We start from the raw sequence: 16856 nt of genomic DNA, 5'->3' as shown, positions 1-16856 counted from the left end.
TCACCCTTCATAAAGATGAGCAAAAAAGAAAAAGAGAACACATACTGAACAAAACTCAGCAACAAAAAGAAACGTCCTCTCACTGTCAACTGCGTTTATTTTCAGCAAACTTAACATGTGTAAATATTTGTATGAACATAACAAGATTCAACAACTGAGATATTGTTGTGTCGAGAATACTATGCTGAGATGCTGTGAGAACAAGGAGATCCGCTGACGCTGTACTTTGATTTATAAAGGTTTATTCATAACAAAGGATTTCAGCGTTGATTTACAGATACCTGCAGGCATCTGGAGAACAGCCAACCCAAATTCTAAATATGCTATTCTGACCTCCTTTGTCTTCACCAAGTATTTATCCTATGTAATCTGATATGGGTGTTTCCCCTACAGACCAATCCCAGGAGGTCACCTAACAGACTTCCTCTGCTTTAGGGTGCCCCTCTAAAACTGCTCTCCAGATGTCTCCCTGGGCCAAATCAACATTCTCTAAGCTACCATTTGCAAACATTAACAAAGTCATATATTCCTCAGATACTACAATATAAACTGAACAAGTTCCACAGACATGTGACTAACAGAAATGGAATAATGTGTCCCTGAACAAAGGGAGGTCAAAATCAAAAGTAACAGTCAGTATCTGGTGGGGCCACCGGCTGCATTAAGTACTGCAGTGCATCTCCTCCTCATGGACTGCACCAGATTTGCCAGTTCTTGCTGTGAGACGTTACCCCACTCTTCCACCAAGGCACCTGCAAGTTCCCGGACATTTCTGGCCCTAGCCCTCACCCTCCGATCCAACAGGTCCCAGACGTGCTCAATGGGATTGAGATCCGGGATCTTCGCTGGCCATGGCAGAACACTGACATTCCTGTCTTGCAGGAAATCACGCACAGAACGAGCAGTATGGCTGGTGGCATTGTCATGCTGGAGGGTCATGTCAGGATGAGCCTGCAGGAAGGGTACCACATGAGGGAGGAGGATGTCTTCCCTGTAACGCACAGCATTGAGATTGCCTGCAATGAGAACAAGCTCAGTCCGATGATGCTGTGACACACCGCCCCAGACCATGACGGACCCTCCACCTCCAAATCGATCCCGCTCCAGAGTACAGGCCTCGGTATAACGCTCATTCCTTCAACGATAAACACGAATCCGACCATCACCCCTGGTGAGACAAAACCGCGACTCGTCTTACTACAGGCCTACAAGCCCTCAGTCCAGCCTCTCTCAGCCTATTGCGGACAGTCTGAGCACTGATGGAGGGATTGTGCTTTCCTGGTGTAACTCGGGCAGTTGTTGTTGCCATCCTGTACCTCTCCCGCAGGTGTGATGTTCGGATGTACCGATCCTGTGCAGGTGTTGTTACACGTGGTCTGCCACTGCGAGGACGATCAGCTGTCCGTCCTGTTTCCCTGTAGCGCTGTCTTAGGCGTCTCACAGTACGGACATTGCAATTTATTGCCCTGGCCACTTCTGCAATACTCATGCCTCCTTGCAGCATGCCTAAGGCGCGTTCACGCAGATGAGCAGGGACCCTGGGCATCTTTCTTTTGGTGTTTTTCTGAGTCAGTAGAAAGGCCTCTTTATTGTCCTAAGTTTTCATAACTGTGACCTTAATTGCCTACTGTCTGTAAGCTGTTAGTATCTTAACGACCGTTCCACAGGTGCATGTTCATTAATTGTTTATGGTTCATTGAACAAGCATGAGAAACAGTGTTTAAACCCTTTACAATGAAGATCTGTGAAGTTATTTTGACTTTTACGAATTATCTTTGATAGCCAGGGTCCTGAAAAAGGGAAGTTTCTTTTTTTGCTGATTTTATATTATATGCTCAACAAATATGTATATTTATATTTTCTACTAATACAATTGCTCAGAGAAATAGATGTCGTTTTTAAAAAAAATCTCAAGAAGATCAAAATTATTACAATTATTGGCAGCCCTGTTTTCAATACCTCACCTTGCGAGGATAATGGCACTGCCGTGCAGCTCCCCCGGGACTGCCGCACAGAAATATCAGCCCACGGAAAGAAGCACGAGATTGAACTTCACTCAACTTTCTAGAGCAGTGGTCAACAACCGGTCGATCGCGATCTCCAAGGCAATCCTAGTCGATCGCCAAACATTTCTGTAAAAAAACAACGATTAAGCCTTGTGTTCCTATTTTTTGTTGTTGTCTCGGCCTGTTGGCAGTAGGTGCACCCGATTCAGCTGCCCTGCGCGCCGGGTAGGCCAACTGTTGCCGTTTTTTAACCATTTTAATGTGTCTGAAGGTACAAACTCTGCCTTCCTGGTGGGCCCAGAGAGCAAATCAAGTGCACTGCAGGCCTACCGCTGGCCAATCGGTTGGCTCAGATGACCGTGTCTGCAGTAATGTAGCAGGCATAAAATAAAGCTACAGCAAAGTTGATACTGTGAGATTTCAGAACGTTTAAAACCATGACTAGAGAGATGACTGTTAAGGAATACAGCAAAGCGCTGTTGTTTTTGTTGTTACTCAGCCCTGTCAACACTTTCTATTCAACACTTTTATAAGCCATAAAATGCGCATTCTTCCTATTTCCACTCAGCGCTACAACAAGCACTGCAGCAGTAATGAATGAGTAGGAAAATGAATCTATAGGCTTGCGTTGTTTTTATTGTTAGCGGCTTGGGTCTTTTGTAATATTGAGGAATATTTCACTTTCTTTGTTCACAGGAGTAAAAACATGAATTTGTGCATGAGGCAGAAATAATGCGGTGCGACTCAAGTTTCGCCATCAGCTGGAAGACGGTGTCCCTTTTTGGTCCGTGTCAGTGGAGGAAAGGGAGAGAGGAGGGATGTTGAGAGGCGGACCCTCCGTCTGCTGCTCTCTCCCTCCGCTGAGACTGACCATCAGATGCAGCCACCATCAGCCCAGTAAAATAAAAATAACAACTCATTATTTAAATGTCTGCTCACTCAGCTGTGCCTCACAAGTAATACAACAACGGATCTATTACCGGTGGGATCATATAGCCTACCTCAAATGTTTAAATATAATTTTAAAAGAATGGCCTGAACAACAATGCATTCATTGGCAGGGAAATTCAAGCAAAGCCAATATGCGGTGATAATGTATTGGGCCTATAGCTTACTGCACAAACCTCATTGCTACAGTACTGTTTTTAATTGGTTAATGTTGCATAGGCTTATGTTTTTTAAGTCATGTAAAAAAAAAAAAGATGTGAGCGGTAGATCTCGGCTTGCATTTTGGCTCAAAGTGATCTTGACTCAGAAAAGGTTGGTGACCACTGTTCTAGAGTTTCCCCTGTTAACATTATCAGCGTTTCCCTTTACTGTGGAGTTGTGATCGAATCAACACAATATTAGCCACTTTCAATACAAAATACTGAAACAAAACAAACTATCCAAGATATTTTGTTGTAGGCAGAACACATCGGAGTAGGATTCTATTGCATTGACACGCACTACTCAGTCGGTACTCTACACAGACCGGTGCGGCATAACCAATCAGAGCTGCAGTAGGCCTATATGCAAATAGACCATTGCCATATATGGATCTGTGCCATTTACTTTGAACTGGACTGTGTTTACAGCATGAGCGGTCGTGAGTAGATGCGCTTGTTTTGAGATCAAAGTGAGAGCTGCATGTAGCCACGTGTGCACGTTTTGTTCATATCTTTTGCTAGTTAGTGAGTTATTAGCCCAGTTATAGATCATTTGTAGTCAGCAATAGGGGAGTGATTGCTTCCTACAAGAGCACAAAACATCAACATTTCTAGACATCTTTTTAGTCTTAAAGGGGCAGTGTTGTATTTCGAGACAGGCTTGAATAAGCTAAGTAGGCAGAGGGTAGCATAATTTGTCTGATTCTCTAATAATGGTATGGAAATAATAATGCATTTTATTTTGTAAAGTGGTTTCTTGCATCAAACACCACAACATTTTCAGTCACCTCCTTGTCTGAAGGACATGTTTTTTCCCCCCTCAAAAGTCTAATGGAATGTATACCTACATTGAACACCACACATTGGCTTCTACTGTAGGCTGAATGATAGAACAGCTATTTCTATGTTAAAATGTTATGGGATGCATTTTCTCCATTGTTTTTTATTGTAGGCCACTCTGGTAGGCCTACATTATGATCAAATAGCCACAGTAGTCTACATGGCCACTGTTAAACGGTAACTTAAAGTGGGTACAGCCTCAGTGTTCACAGTAAACGCGGGCTGGAAGTTGCACAGAATTTTCACAATGTTCAAGTTTGCGCTCAGCAGACCTGAAATTTGCTCAGTGCTGAATTTTCTTTTGAGGGAACTTTGGTTTTGACCATTTTAAGTCTTTAGTGATTTGGACACCGAGGAAATTGAAGCTCTCGACCTGCTCCACTGCAGCCCTGTCGATGTGGATGGGGGCGTGCTCGCCCCCCAGTTTCCTGTAGTCCATGATCAGCTCCTTGGTCTTACTGATGTTGAGGTAGAGGTTGTTGCTCTGGCACCACACTGCCAGGTCACTGACCTCCTCCCTGTAGGCTGGTCTCATCGTTGCTGGTGATCAGGCCTACCAGCATCGTGTCGTCAGAAACTTGATGATGGTGTTGGAGTCGTGCGTGGCCATGCAGTCCTGTGTGAACAGGGAGTACAGGAGGGGACTAAGCACACAACCCTGTGTTGAGGGTCAGTGTGGCGGAGGTGATGTTGCCTACCTTCACCACCAGGGGTCAGCCCGTCAGGAACTTTACCCGGTACCAGGATATTTTACCAAAAACCTGAATTGCCTCTGCCAGGAGGCTGAAACGTGGCTGCAACTGGATCTTCTAGCAAGACGATAACCCCAAGCGCACATCAAAATCCACAAATAAACATTTTGCAATGGCCATCTGTCTCCCATTTCAACCCCATTGAAAACCTTGAATTGAAGAGGGAAGTCAAAGTATATCAAGGCTCTGGAAAGATTCGGTATGGAGGACTAAGAGGTCTAAGATCCCTCCCAATGTGTTCTCCAATCTCATAACATTTTAGAAAAAGGCTCAATACCATTATCATTGCAAGGTGAGGTATTGAAAAGTATTGAAAACGGGTGACAATCATTTTTACCCTTATCTTTTTGAGAGAAAAAAAAGTATTAGTTGTTAAACAAAATGTCTTTGAGCAATGGTATTAGTTGAAAAACAATTTTGGGGGGGAAGCATAGTTCAGTATTTGTATTATTTATTTTATATTTTATATTATTATTTTATTTTATATTTTTTTGCTCATCTTTATTTCTTCAATAATTTTGTAATTGTAACTTTAATTCAGCAGTTTTTTCATGTTTTATATTCATTAATTCTATTGCATCAGATACTACATAATCCCCTCTAGTGTTGTATTTGAGATAATTAACATAAAGCAGACAATTGTAATGATATGGAGTGAATACCATTTAGATTGGTCAAAGCTTTCGCATGAACTAGTCATTATTGTTGTCAAATGCAATCAGCCTCAAGTCCTTCCACTCTGAAAGGGGTCTTGTCCCCCACCTATGGAAAGACGTTTTAACATATGCATAGAATTATTGATATTAATAATTGTATTTTTTATATCAATAATAAAAAAGTATATAAATAATTCAAATTGTTTTATATCAAAATTATTTTGCGATATCAAATTAGATTATTGATATAACAAAAGAATTAGATTTGTTTAATATTGATAATTGCATTTTGTATAGAAAAGTATATGTTAATGACCTTCATGGAGGCGGGATTATAATTTGCATGCTCCGACATACAGTCGCTAGTGAAAGTCTACACACCCCTTGCACATTCTTCACATTTTGCTGCCTTAAAATTAAATCTAAAAAGGTATTACATTGGGGATAAAATAAGAACTGAAAATGTATCGATTGCATATGTCTTCACGTACTGGGTGCAAGCACCTTTGGCATTACATTACAGCTGTGAATAATTTTGAATAAGATTGTATTAACCTTGCACAACTCTTACGACAACATGTCCATTGTTTTTGTCAAAATTACTCAAGCTCAGTACATTTGGTTGGGAATCATTAATGGACAGCAGTATTCAACGCTTGTCACTGATTTTCAAGCAGATTTAGTTCAGGACTGATATTACTAGACCATTCAAGGACACTCAACACCTCTTAGAAAGCCATTCTGGTGTGTCTTTGACATTAGAATTTGTGTAATTGTTCCGCTGAAAAATTAAACTATCGGGCGGTTTAGGTTTTTAGAAGACTACGGCGGGTTTTCCTCTAACTTTTTACCTTTCCTTTGCTCCTTTCATATGGTCCTCTGTAGCTCAGCTGGTAGAGCACGGCGCTTGTAACGCCAAGGTAGTGGGTTCGATCCCCGGGACCACCCATACACAAAAAAATGTATGCACGCATGACTGTAAGTGGCTTTGGATAAAAGCGTCTGCTAAATGGCATATTATTATTATTATATTTATTTTGATCCTAACATACTCCTCAATCCCTGCCAGTAAAAAGCATACCCATAACATGATGCTGCCTGTAATTGTAATAACAAATGAGTTAATAAAGCCACGTACAAACTTGGTCTCTTTTTTGCTTTCTTGAGTAAGGCAGCTCCAAAATGCAGGTGTTTCAGCCCAGCTCAGTGTTTTCTGTGGTGGAGGGGCAGCCAGCTGAAAATACGGAATGTAGGGGTTGGTAATGTTCTTGAGTTGCGCCGTGATTGGCTCAGTGTTCTGTCACTCATTGGGACACTAGTCACCGCAAAATCTACGGGTAGAGCTCGAAAATTCAAGCCCCTTGGGTGCTGCCATAGAGTTACATTAGAAGTGCCCATCCAAGAAGGCTCAAGGTCATTGGCCACAGATAAAATGACGTCAAATCACGTTATATCTACAGTAGCTTTGATTGGACTGATCATGGCAACATCATACTTTCAGAACCTTAGCTAGCAAGCTAGCAGTCATCATCATGAATCAAGTCGACAGTCTACTGGCAAATCCTTTTCAATCCTTGTCATATGAAGAGAAATAATGAAGGGAAATTATAGATAAAACGTGTCGGTGCTGTTGATGATCACAAGTTTACTGGAGAACGGAGACCAAGTAGAGACTTTCGGACAAGGTGGATAATTGTATAATATGAGGCAGTTTATTCAGAGGTAAAGATATCTGTAAATAGCGTGCACGGACCCGTTCGTCAACCTCGTAGGGAGATATCTGAGAGAGCGAGCCTCTAAACATTGTGTGCTGACATTTTATACAATAAAATAAAGTAGGTTGATTCTAGTAGTTCTGATCTTCTGATTGGTCCTGATGAGTTGGTCGAGGTCACTTCCATTGCATTGGCTCTGAGTCGGGTTCTCTGTCTTCAGATGTTCAGCCTAAGAGAAGGGGGTTTTTGTGTGTGTGTGCTTAACAATGATGATGTGTGTGTGTGTGTGTGTGCGTGTGTGTGTGTGTGTGTGTGTGTGTGTGTATGTGTGTATGTGTGTGTATGTGTGTGTGTGTGTATGTGTGTATGTTTAACAATGATGATGTGTGTGTGTGTGTGTGTATGTGTGTGTGTGTGTGGGGGTGTGTGTGTGTATGTCCTCAGAGCAATAACTTTGTGAGTTGGGAGAACTGAGAGACCTATGGCGTGGGTGTTGTCCATAGCCACCTGCTGATAAGGCCGACAAGATAGAAGTCTTTGTGCATTGTATTAAATCCAAAGGCCCAACACAAGATGGGTCATGAAAAGATTTTAGTCAGACCAAGCTATAACATAATATATTTACTACGACAAATCCCTCTCTTCACGTCTCCCCAGAGACGTGACCAAGTAACAGTAAAGAAGGAAAACTTAAGACGTGACACAAGCTAACAGTGTAATTGGCAAAATAGGAAAACTTTATCAGAAGATAAAGTTTTACATTCCCCCTCTTCACGTCTCACAAGAGACGTGACATAAAGCTTAAATGCTGCAATTTGGCAGAAATAGGGAAAACTTTATCAGAAGATAAAGTTTTACATTCCCCCTCTTCACGTCTCACAAGAGACGTGACAAAAAGCTTAAATGCTGCAATTGGCAAAATAGGAAAACTTTATCAGAGGATAAAGTTTTACATTCCCCCTCTTCACGCTCTCACAAGAGACGTGACATAGCTTTAAATGCTGCAATTGGCAAAATAGGGAAAACTTTATCAGAAGATAAAGTTTACATTCCCCTCTTCACGTCTCACAAGAGACGTGACAAAAAGCTTAAATGCTATTCATCATCCAGATATCCTTGGTCAGCATCGTCAATAGCAAGCAAAGGAAACATCTGACCGTTATCTGCAGGATGTGGATCAATAGCGGTGGTTATAATCCTGGTTGTCAGCGTCCGTATGCATGGAATGCAACAGCATCCACAAAGCACTAGAATTGCAGCAAAAACAGAGATGGATACAAGTATAGAAGAAACAAGCGTTTTATATTTACCAAACGCATCCATCCAAGAGTCCCACATTGAAGTATCCACCCCTGAGTGACTCTTCATTTTGCCATTAAGAGTTCGTAACCCTTCCAGGGCGACAGTCAAGCTGCCATCTGTGGCTGTATTGTTGGGAATAAAGGTACAACATTGTTCACCAAACATAGCACATACTCCTCCTTTTTCAGCCAGGAGCATGTCGACAGCAATACGATTTTGGAAAGCCATGAGAGAGGTCGCAGCCAACTGGCCATGCACCGCCTCAAAACCTTGTTGTGTCCAATTGCCTAATTTTTGAACATTAAAATGGACATAATTGATTCTGTCAACATTTTTATTAATTGTGCACCACCAGCAAAATGAAGATTCAAAACCTGCGGCTACTTGGTCAATCAATTTATACTCATCTGGTACCCCCCTAGGGACCCCAATTGCATCAATGTAGGTTGGGTCCCCATGAGTAGGGGCCCACAGCGCGCCTGGTCCTGGTAGGATTTAAGTCAGACACATGGGTCACCAGCTCCTGAACACCTGTTGGATACACAGAAATTGGTAGCAAAAGAGAGACTAGTGCACAGGTGCCTGTGGCATTTCCAGGCAGTCCATCAAACAGATGAACGCCTCCACACCACCACCAGACATCAGCCCTGGAAACAGGTTTAAACTCAGCATTAGGCGTATAGATAAACCGACACCATCCAACAGGTACCATACCCAACAATGGTAGACCTTTCGTGAGATTAACACAGGTAAAGTTAGCTCTAGCCACCTGATAGGAAAAAATTGGTTTCTTAGTTGCTTTAGTAACCAAGGGATGAACTACGTCCCATAGTGTACAATTGGCGGAAGGGTTGTCATGTTTCATGACAGACAGGAAGCATTCTGGCGTAATGGCGGCAGGGATAATGCGAAGCAATGGCCGTGCCTCCATACAAACCACACAACTCTGATGAGTCACCTTTGCCGCTTCCTCAGTCAACAAGAGCCAGTTGTTAGAAAGGCCGGAGACACCTGTAGCGGTCAGGATTGCATCATCCAAAGTAGGTGGAGTGGTAAGTAAAATAATAGAATTATTCTTATTACCATTTTCATTAATAGCCTGTGCTTTTGTGTTATTAATATGACAAATTCGAACCTTCCAATAGACTGGTGCAGTGGTACAGCTTACATAAGGAGCAAGTCTAAAGTCCTGGCAGCCTAATGCAATACCAGGATAGATAGTAAATTTGAGTCCTTTAGAGTTTTTTGTCAAAGTCAAGAGTTTCCTCCATTGTTTTCCTAATGTAGTGGAGGTGCAACTGGACCAGTCATAATTAGTCTCACATACCAAGTTTGTCCAAGTCCAATCGCTATGGGTGTCCCCCACTGTCATATACCAGTCCCAGTCACGGTAGTAGGTCAGTTTTCTGAAGTCTACCCACGGCACTGTCGCAGTAGTGGTAACATTAAAGGGTATACATAATGTGGTGCTTCTATACAATTGTCTGGGCCTACAGGAAAGGGTGTTAGAGACAACTTGTCGTTTATTTACGTGGTGGCTGTGGCTTACATTCTGATCTGGGCTCAATGTGTCGGAGTGCAGGTTGGTCGGACGTATGGTTGTGGCATTGAATGTGTCGTTAGGTTTACTAGTGGGTGTAATGGGTGTCTGTGTCATGTGCTGTACTGACCAGAGTATGATTCCTAGAGTAACCCCAATAGTTACAATCAACAAAACAAGGAGTGGAGCAGAGCACCCCAGTCTCTCCCATGGTGGTCTGTCCCTCCTCTGTCTTTCCCCTCCAGTATCTGAAGATGGGAGTCTCCTCCACATATTCAGATAGTGTTGGTGTCAAGAATTTGATCCGAATTTAATGTGATTAAATCACTTCTGACTTCAGTCAGGGTTCTGGAAGGAGTTGGTGCTGGTGTACAATGTGTCAAGTGGTGCCAAGGTGCGCCTGATTTACCTTTGACCTGGACTGAGTGTGAAGTAACCTCCTTCACTTCGTACGGTCCAGTCCACCTGGGATCTCGCCACTTTCTCTTGTGAACCTTGATCCTTACCCAGTCGCCAACTTTTACCTTCAGCAGCGCCGGATCTCCCGTCAGCTCCCCCTCTTGGACCTTGTGAATCTGTTTGGAGAGAGCTGCAGAGAGTTCCGTTAGTTTTCTCACATATTCAGACATTACAATTTGTTGTACATCAAGGGCGGGCATATGACCTCCCTCCCTTGGTGGACCAGGCATGACTCTACCAGTCATAATCTCATGTGGAGAGAGATGGGTGCCTGCTCCTGGAGAGGCTCTCATGGCCATCAACGCCAGGGGCAGAGCTTCAACCCACGTCAACTTTGAACCTGCACATACCTTGGCTATCTTAGCCTTCAAAGTTTGATTGGCGCGTTCCACGAGGCCCTGAGATTGCGGCCGGTACACAGACCCAAACTTGTGCACAATGCCGAACCTCTCCTCCACCTGTCTCAGGTGTTGGTTACTGAAATGGGACCCGTTGTCGGATCGAATTTGTCTTGGAACCCCATACCTTGGTATGAGTTCAGTCTGCAGCCACTCAATAACTGACCTAGCATCCTCACGTGCTGTTGGTATTGCCTCAACCCATTTGGAGAATCGATCTACCATTACCAATAAGTACCTTTTCCCATTAGTTACATTATCAGCCCCCATGTCAGTGTAATCTATGCTAATGTCCTGAAAACATGCATTAGGTACTGGGTATGAACCCATGGGTGTTTGGAAAGGTTTCTTTGGGTTGTGGCTGCCACAAATGCTGCACTCATCACAAAACAAGTCTGTCATGTCCTTAATGTGTGGGTGCCACCAAATATGGGAAACCTTCTGTAAAGTTTTGAGTTTCCCTTCATGGGTGGGCCCATGAGCCTCACGTATCAGCTCGGGGCAGAGATTAGCTGGGGCCACCAACCTGCCGTCATGGCATCTCCAAAGTTCATCAGGTCCTTTGGTGGCTCCCATCTGTCCCCATACCGAGTGCTCATACGGGCCCGCTGTGAATTGTAGTTCCTTTATGTGTTGGTCTGTGAGTTCTGTTCTAGCTGGTTGAGTCTGCAGCACCATCTGTCTTGGAGTGTAGCCCCCAGCTTTCTTGGCTGCTTTGTCAGCTGCGTCATTTCCCTCGCTGACTTTGTTCTTGAGTTGCTGATGTCCTTTGCACTTCATGATGGCCACCTGCTCAGGTAGTGAGACTGCTTTTATCAGTCTCTCCATTTGTGCCTTGTGTTTGATCGGAAGGTTTCCTGTTGTGGTGAAGTTACGTCTGACCCATTGTGGTCCATCTGTATGGACTGCTCCATGAGCATATGCTGAGTCAGTGTAGATGTTCACAGTCTTTCCTTCAGCCTTTTCCAGGGCTTGAGTCAAACCAATGATCTCGGCTAGTTGGGCTGAGGCAGGTTGTGGGATGATGTCTGATTCCAGGGTCACGTGTGACCCGTCTGGAAGCTGCTGTACCACTGCATATGCTGCTATGTTCCCTTCTTCTCCTCTATAGCAGCATCCATCGGTGTACAACCATAGATCAGGATTGGTAAGGGGTTCGTTTCCCAAGTCTGGTCGCAGTTTCAGTTCCTGTGCCGCCCTCTCTTCGCAGGAGTGTGCCAACCCTTCTTCTGCATTGAGTGCGTCTGCCATGTTTTTGTCGGTGTTGACAAAAGTAATGTGTGATTGGGTGCATTTATTCTGGATTTTGTTCTTTCTTTCAGCGCTGAACGTGAATTCCTTGCTCATCAGATATGCTGCAACCCCATGATGCGTATGGATTTCCAATTTGTGGCACATTACCAGGTGGGCGGTTTTTTCAATAGCTTTTGCCACTGCAGCCACGTACCTGGAACATGTTGTCTGACCTGCTTCAATATGGTCCAACTTAGAGGAATGATACATCAGTACTCTTCTCTCCCCCTCTTGTTTCTGAAAAAGGATGGAAGAAGTGAACCCCTCCTTTTCAGAAACATCAAGATGAAATTTGTTTTTGTAGTCGGGTGCTGTCAGAGCTGCTGCCACCGAGAGATCGGGTTTTAGGAGAGCAAATGCTGTTGATGCTTCAGGTGTCCAGGTAAGTGAGGAGTGTAAGTTTCATGGTCCTGCTTCTCTCACTATTTCTCTCAGTGGTTCAGTCCTGGATGTGTAGTCAGGGATGTGGGTACGGCTGTACCCTGTCAACCCCCAGGAAGGACAACATGCCTGACACTGTGATGGGACGTGGATGATGGAGTATGGAATCTCGGTGGGATTTCGAGAGACCAGCACCTTCTCCTGAGATTTCTCTGCCAAGGAAAAGGACAGTTCTGCGACAGGACTGGACTTTGCTCATTTTGACCTTGTAGCCTTTGACAGCCAAGAAGTCAAGTAGGGTTTTTGTCATTTGTAGACAGAGATCAGATGTGGGAGCCCCCCAGCAAAAGGTCGTCTACATATTGGATGAGTATCACTCCTTCAGGGATTTTCAATTCAGTCAGGTGTGTCTTTAGGATATGATTGAAGATTCCGGGAGAACACCTGTAACCCTGTGGAAGAACCGAATACGTATACTGTTGATGTTCATATGTGAAGGCAAAGAGAGGCTGTGAAGCCTCATCCAGTGGAATGCTGAAGAAGGCATTAGCCAGATCCACAACGGTGAAGTATTGGTGTTTTGGTGAGAGATTACTCAGTGTAATGTGAGGGTCAGGGACAGGTAGGTCAATGGGTGCAGTGACGTCGTTCACTGCTCGGAAGTCTTGTACCATCCGGTATGTTTCACCTCCTGTTTTCAAGACTGGTAAGATTGGTGTGTTCCATGGAGACACAGTGCGATATATGACACGAGCTCCCAACAACCCATCTATGGTTGGTTTGATCCCCATGGTCTGTTCAGGTTTCAGACGGTACTGTGTTCGGTAGATAGGAATTTGATCAGGGTTGAGTAAGGTGATGGTGACTGGTGCCACCTGTAGTTGTCCAACATCAAATGGGGTGTGTGTCCATATGCCTTCATCAATGGTGGAAAGCAGTGCTTGTGATGAGGGGGTGGTCTGTGTAAGGTTTACCATGGTGTCTTGGGAGAGTCAAACGTTCAGGAAGGCAATGTTCCTCTGTGTCAACTGTCATAAACCTCCACATGTTCTCAGTGGTGGCTTTGGTTATTCCTGGAGTTTGGGTGGTTTCCCACTGGAGTTTGGATGCTCTTCTGATCATAGGCCCAAGGCTCCTTGCTTCAAAACCGTTTCCAACTGCCAGTGTAACATGGGGAGCAGATTCTTCGCCCAGTAGGTACCAGGATTTCAAATGGGAAGGTAGGATAACCGGAGCAGCCACTCCTTCCTGTCCACACACTATGGTACAACATCTGATTGTTGGTGTCAGGTGCATCATGTTTTCATCCCAGTCATCGGTATATGGGTTGACATCATTATCAGTCACATTAAGTGTACAGTGGATTTCAGCTTGAGGAGTCTTGTATGGGTGAAATGTATAAATGAGTTGTCTCAGCTGGTTGAACTTGAATTGAACCTCAGGGGTTCCTTGGCCGGATTCGATGCACTTCAACCAGTATATTTCTTGGGTCAGGGAGAGCACTGGGGTTGGGATGATGGGTAGCATCAGCACCCTAACTGGATGAACTGGTGTGGAGGTAATGGGATCAATGGAAACCTCCACACCCTTTTTCGGTAAGGTAGATTGAACATTTCAGTTTGCACAATAGGTCCCTTCCTAATAGGTTGATTGGACAGTTGGGACAATATAGGAATTGATGCTTCAAATTGGAAGGGCCCCATTGGAAGAGCAATGGTATGGTCTTGTTTTGTGCTTCGGGTGTTCCTGATACCCCCACCACCTGTATTGATTCCGAAGAGAGTGGTTGACGAGATCTTATGGCAGAGTACGTACATCCTGTATCTACCAAAAATTGGTGGGTAACTCCCTCCACTTCACACATGACAGTTGGTTCAGTATGAAGTGGAAAATGCTGACCCCCATTCCCGTTCTGTGGTGGTGGGCAGCTTCAGGGCCAGGGAGGATATTCGTCTGACATGCCCTGGAAGGTAGGAGCTGGCTGCTGGTTAGGCTGTTGGTTTGGGTCTTGTTGTGGGTGGTTATATGCTGGTAGGGCAGCATGTGGCTGGTACATCGGTCTTGGGCCTCCTCTTGATCTGAAGGCATAACCTCTACCCCTGTTTGCCAGCCAGTGTTGCTGTTGCGGACTAGGTGGTAATGGACACCATCTGACAGAGTGTCCATATTGATGACAATTGTAACAGGCCCCCATTACCTTGTGGCCTTGGCTGTCCCCATTGAGTCTGGTATGGTGCCACCGGTGGCTGATACGGTGGAGTTGGTGCTTGATAGTATGGCTGAGGCACCATTGCGATCGTTGGGAGTGTTGCTGGAGGCGGCTGTTGTGTTTGTATCATTTGTGAGACAGTTTTTTCAATTATTTGAGAAATGTCAGGTTGGTCTTCAGCCACCATCTGTTTCTTTGGCTTATCTCCCTTCTGTGCCTCTTTCAGTTGTAGTTTGAGCAGCTGCACCTGCAGGGATTGGACATGTGTTTCCGCCCCTCCCTTGTCTTTGTTGTATTGGGTGATGTGATGATGAACATGGGAGCTAAACTGCGCCCTAGGGAGTGCCATTAATCCCACAGTTCCCCTTAGTTTGGTTCGAACGTCACTTGGGGTCCCGCTCACCACCATCTCTTTCCACATGCTGCACGTGGTGTCGGAGTGATCATATGGTTCGTCATGGACCGTTCTCCAGGTGGTTTTGGCCCTGTCCAGGTAGGCAGCTGGCTGTTCCCCAGGACCGATGGTAAAAGAGGTCAGTGTTGCATGGTTTCGTTCGGTAGGATATGCCCTCCTCAGAACTTCCCACAACACAGTTCTATAGACTTCCGGTGGCGTCACACCTCCGCTCTTTTCCAGACCTGCCTCTCTTGTCAGTACCATCATGGTGGTGTGATCTGTGGCCCTGGCCAAGAGTGCCTTCATGTCTGCCAGAGCAAGCCTAAATCCAGATGTAAGGGTTTGAAGTTGCAACAGCCAAGCAGACGCTCCACCATGGAGGCTGGGCATCTGATCCATCAGGGCGGTCAGGTCAGTCATCTTCCAGGGTTGGTATTCTTCATGTTGTCGGTCTGCTGTTGGTCTAAGTGGCATTTGGGAGTTCAATCCCCTTTCCCTGAGTCTGGCAGATTTTCTGATGGGTTCATGCAAGTCAACAACTTCCCCCACCATCACCCCTTTCAAGGCCCAGGTCTTCCCCTTCTCTGCTTCTTCTATTATGGTAGTGTTATGTGACGCCTGTCCCTGACACGCATCCCACTCATCCTCATAGGTTTTTTCTTCCTTCCTTTGTTCTCCTTCATCATCCTCACTTGGTTGGTCCCCGATTGAGACCCCCCGTGAGCTTCTTAATGAGCCAGACCCTAACGACCCCCAAAGCTCATTGTCCCCTGCACCCCCCTTCTGTCATGGATTGGGTACTTCCCCTTTCTCTTTCGACAAACCATTCTGAGAGTCTGGGTTTAGGCTGATTGGGTGCAGCTGCTTGTCTTAGGCCAGATGCTCCCCCTTTCCTGTATAGATCTGACGGTTGGTTTTGAGTCATCATTACCAGGGACTCTGGGTTGGAACCCCCTCTTGTGGGACTGGGTCTGGGTTGGGTTCCGCCCGGCCGGGTGTGGCTCCTCTCGTCCTTGTGGCTCGCTGTGGGCTTGGACTTCCACACAGTGAAGTACTCCTTGCCCTACGCTTAGTGCCATGTTCCCCTCTAGGTGTCCTCCTTGCACCACGAACACAGGCGCTTGTACCACTGCAGGACTTAGGAATGGGTTATAAGGGTTAGTTGGAGGAGTGGGTGTGTATGCGGGTGGTGTGCTCTTCGCTTCCTGTGGCAGGGTCGGATACAGTGGTGCTGAGGGCGCTGGTATGTCACTCATGGACTGTGTCCCCACTATTGGTGTTGTCTCAGTTGTGGGTTCAATCACCACACCCATCATGTCTGGTTTCTTGTATGGGTGTGCTCGTCGTGTTCCTCAATTGCCCACGTACCTATCCTTAGCTCAGCCTCTGCTCTCTCTCTGTGTTTAGTCCCTTCCTTCTTGAATAAGTGAGACTTATTCCTTTTCACTTCACTTTCTGTTCCTTCCCTCACTGCCTCCCCTAGCTCTATCTCCATAGAGGTGAGTTGCCCTTTAGACGGGGCACCCCGCTAAAGTAACCTGCCTGTGTCCATTTGAGTTTCACTCCCTCCCACACTTTCTTTACTGTCTTATACTGTTCTTTCCCTCCCGCTCTATCCTGTATTCTTTGATCTAGATATTCATTAAATTTGAGTTTTGGGACGGTAGTGGTTGCCATGGTTATACAGTTTATTAGACTATCTTGGTGCTCTTAGCCCGTCACTGGCGAATCCAGCAATGTATTCTTGGCGCTGACTGAGA

The sequence above is a fragment of the Coregonus clupeaformis genome, chromosome 11 (genome assembly GCF_020615455.1).
Source record: "Coregonus clupeaformis isolate EN_2021a chromosome 11, ASM2061545v1, whole genome shotgun sequence".
Classification (NCBI taxonomy): domain Eukaryota; kingdom Metazoa; phylum Chordata; class Actinopteri; order Salmoniformes; family Salmonidae; genus Coregonus; species Coregonus clupeaformis.
The sequence above is the reverse complement of the archived record's forward strand: the minus strand, read 5'-3'. Positions refer to the sequence as shown.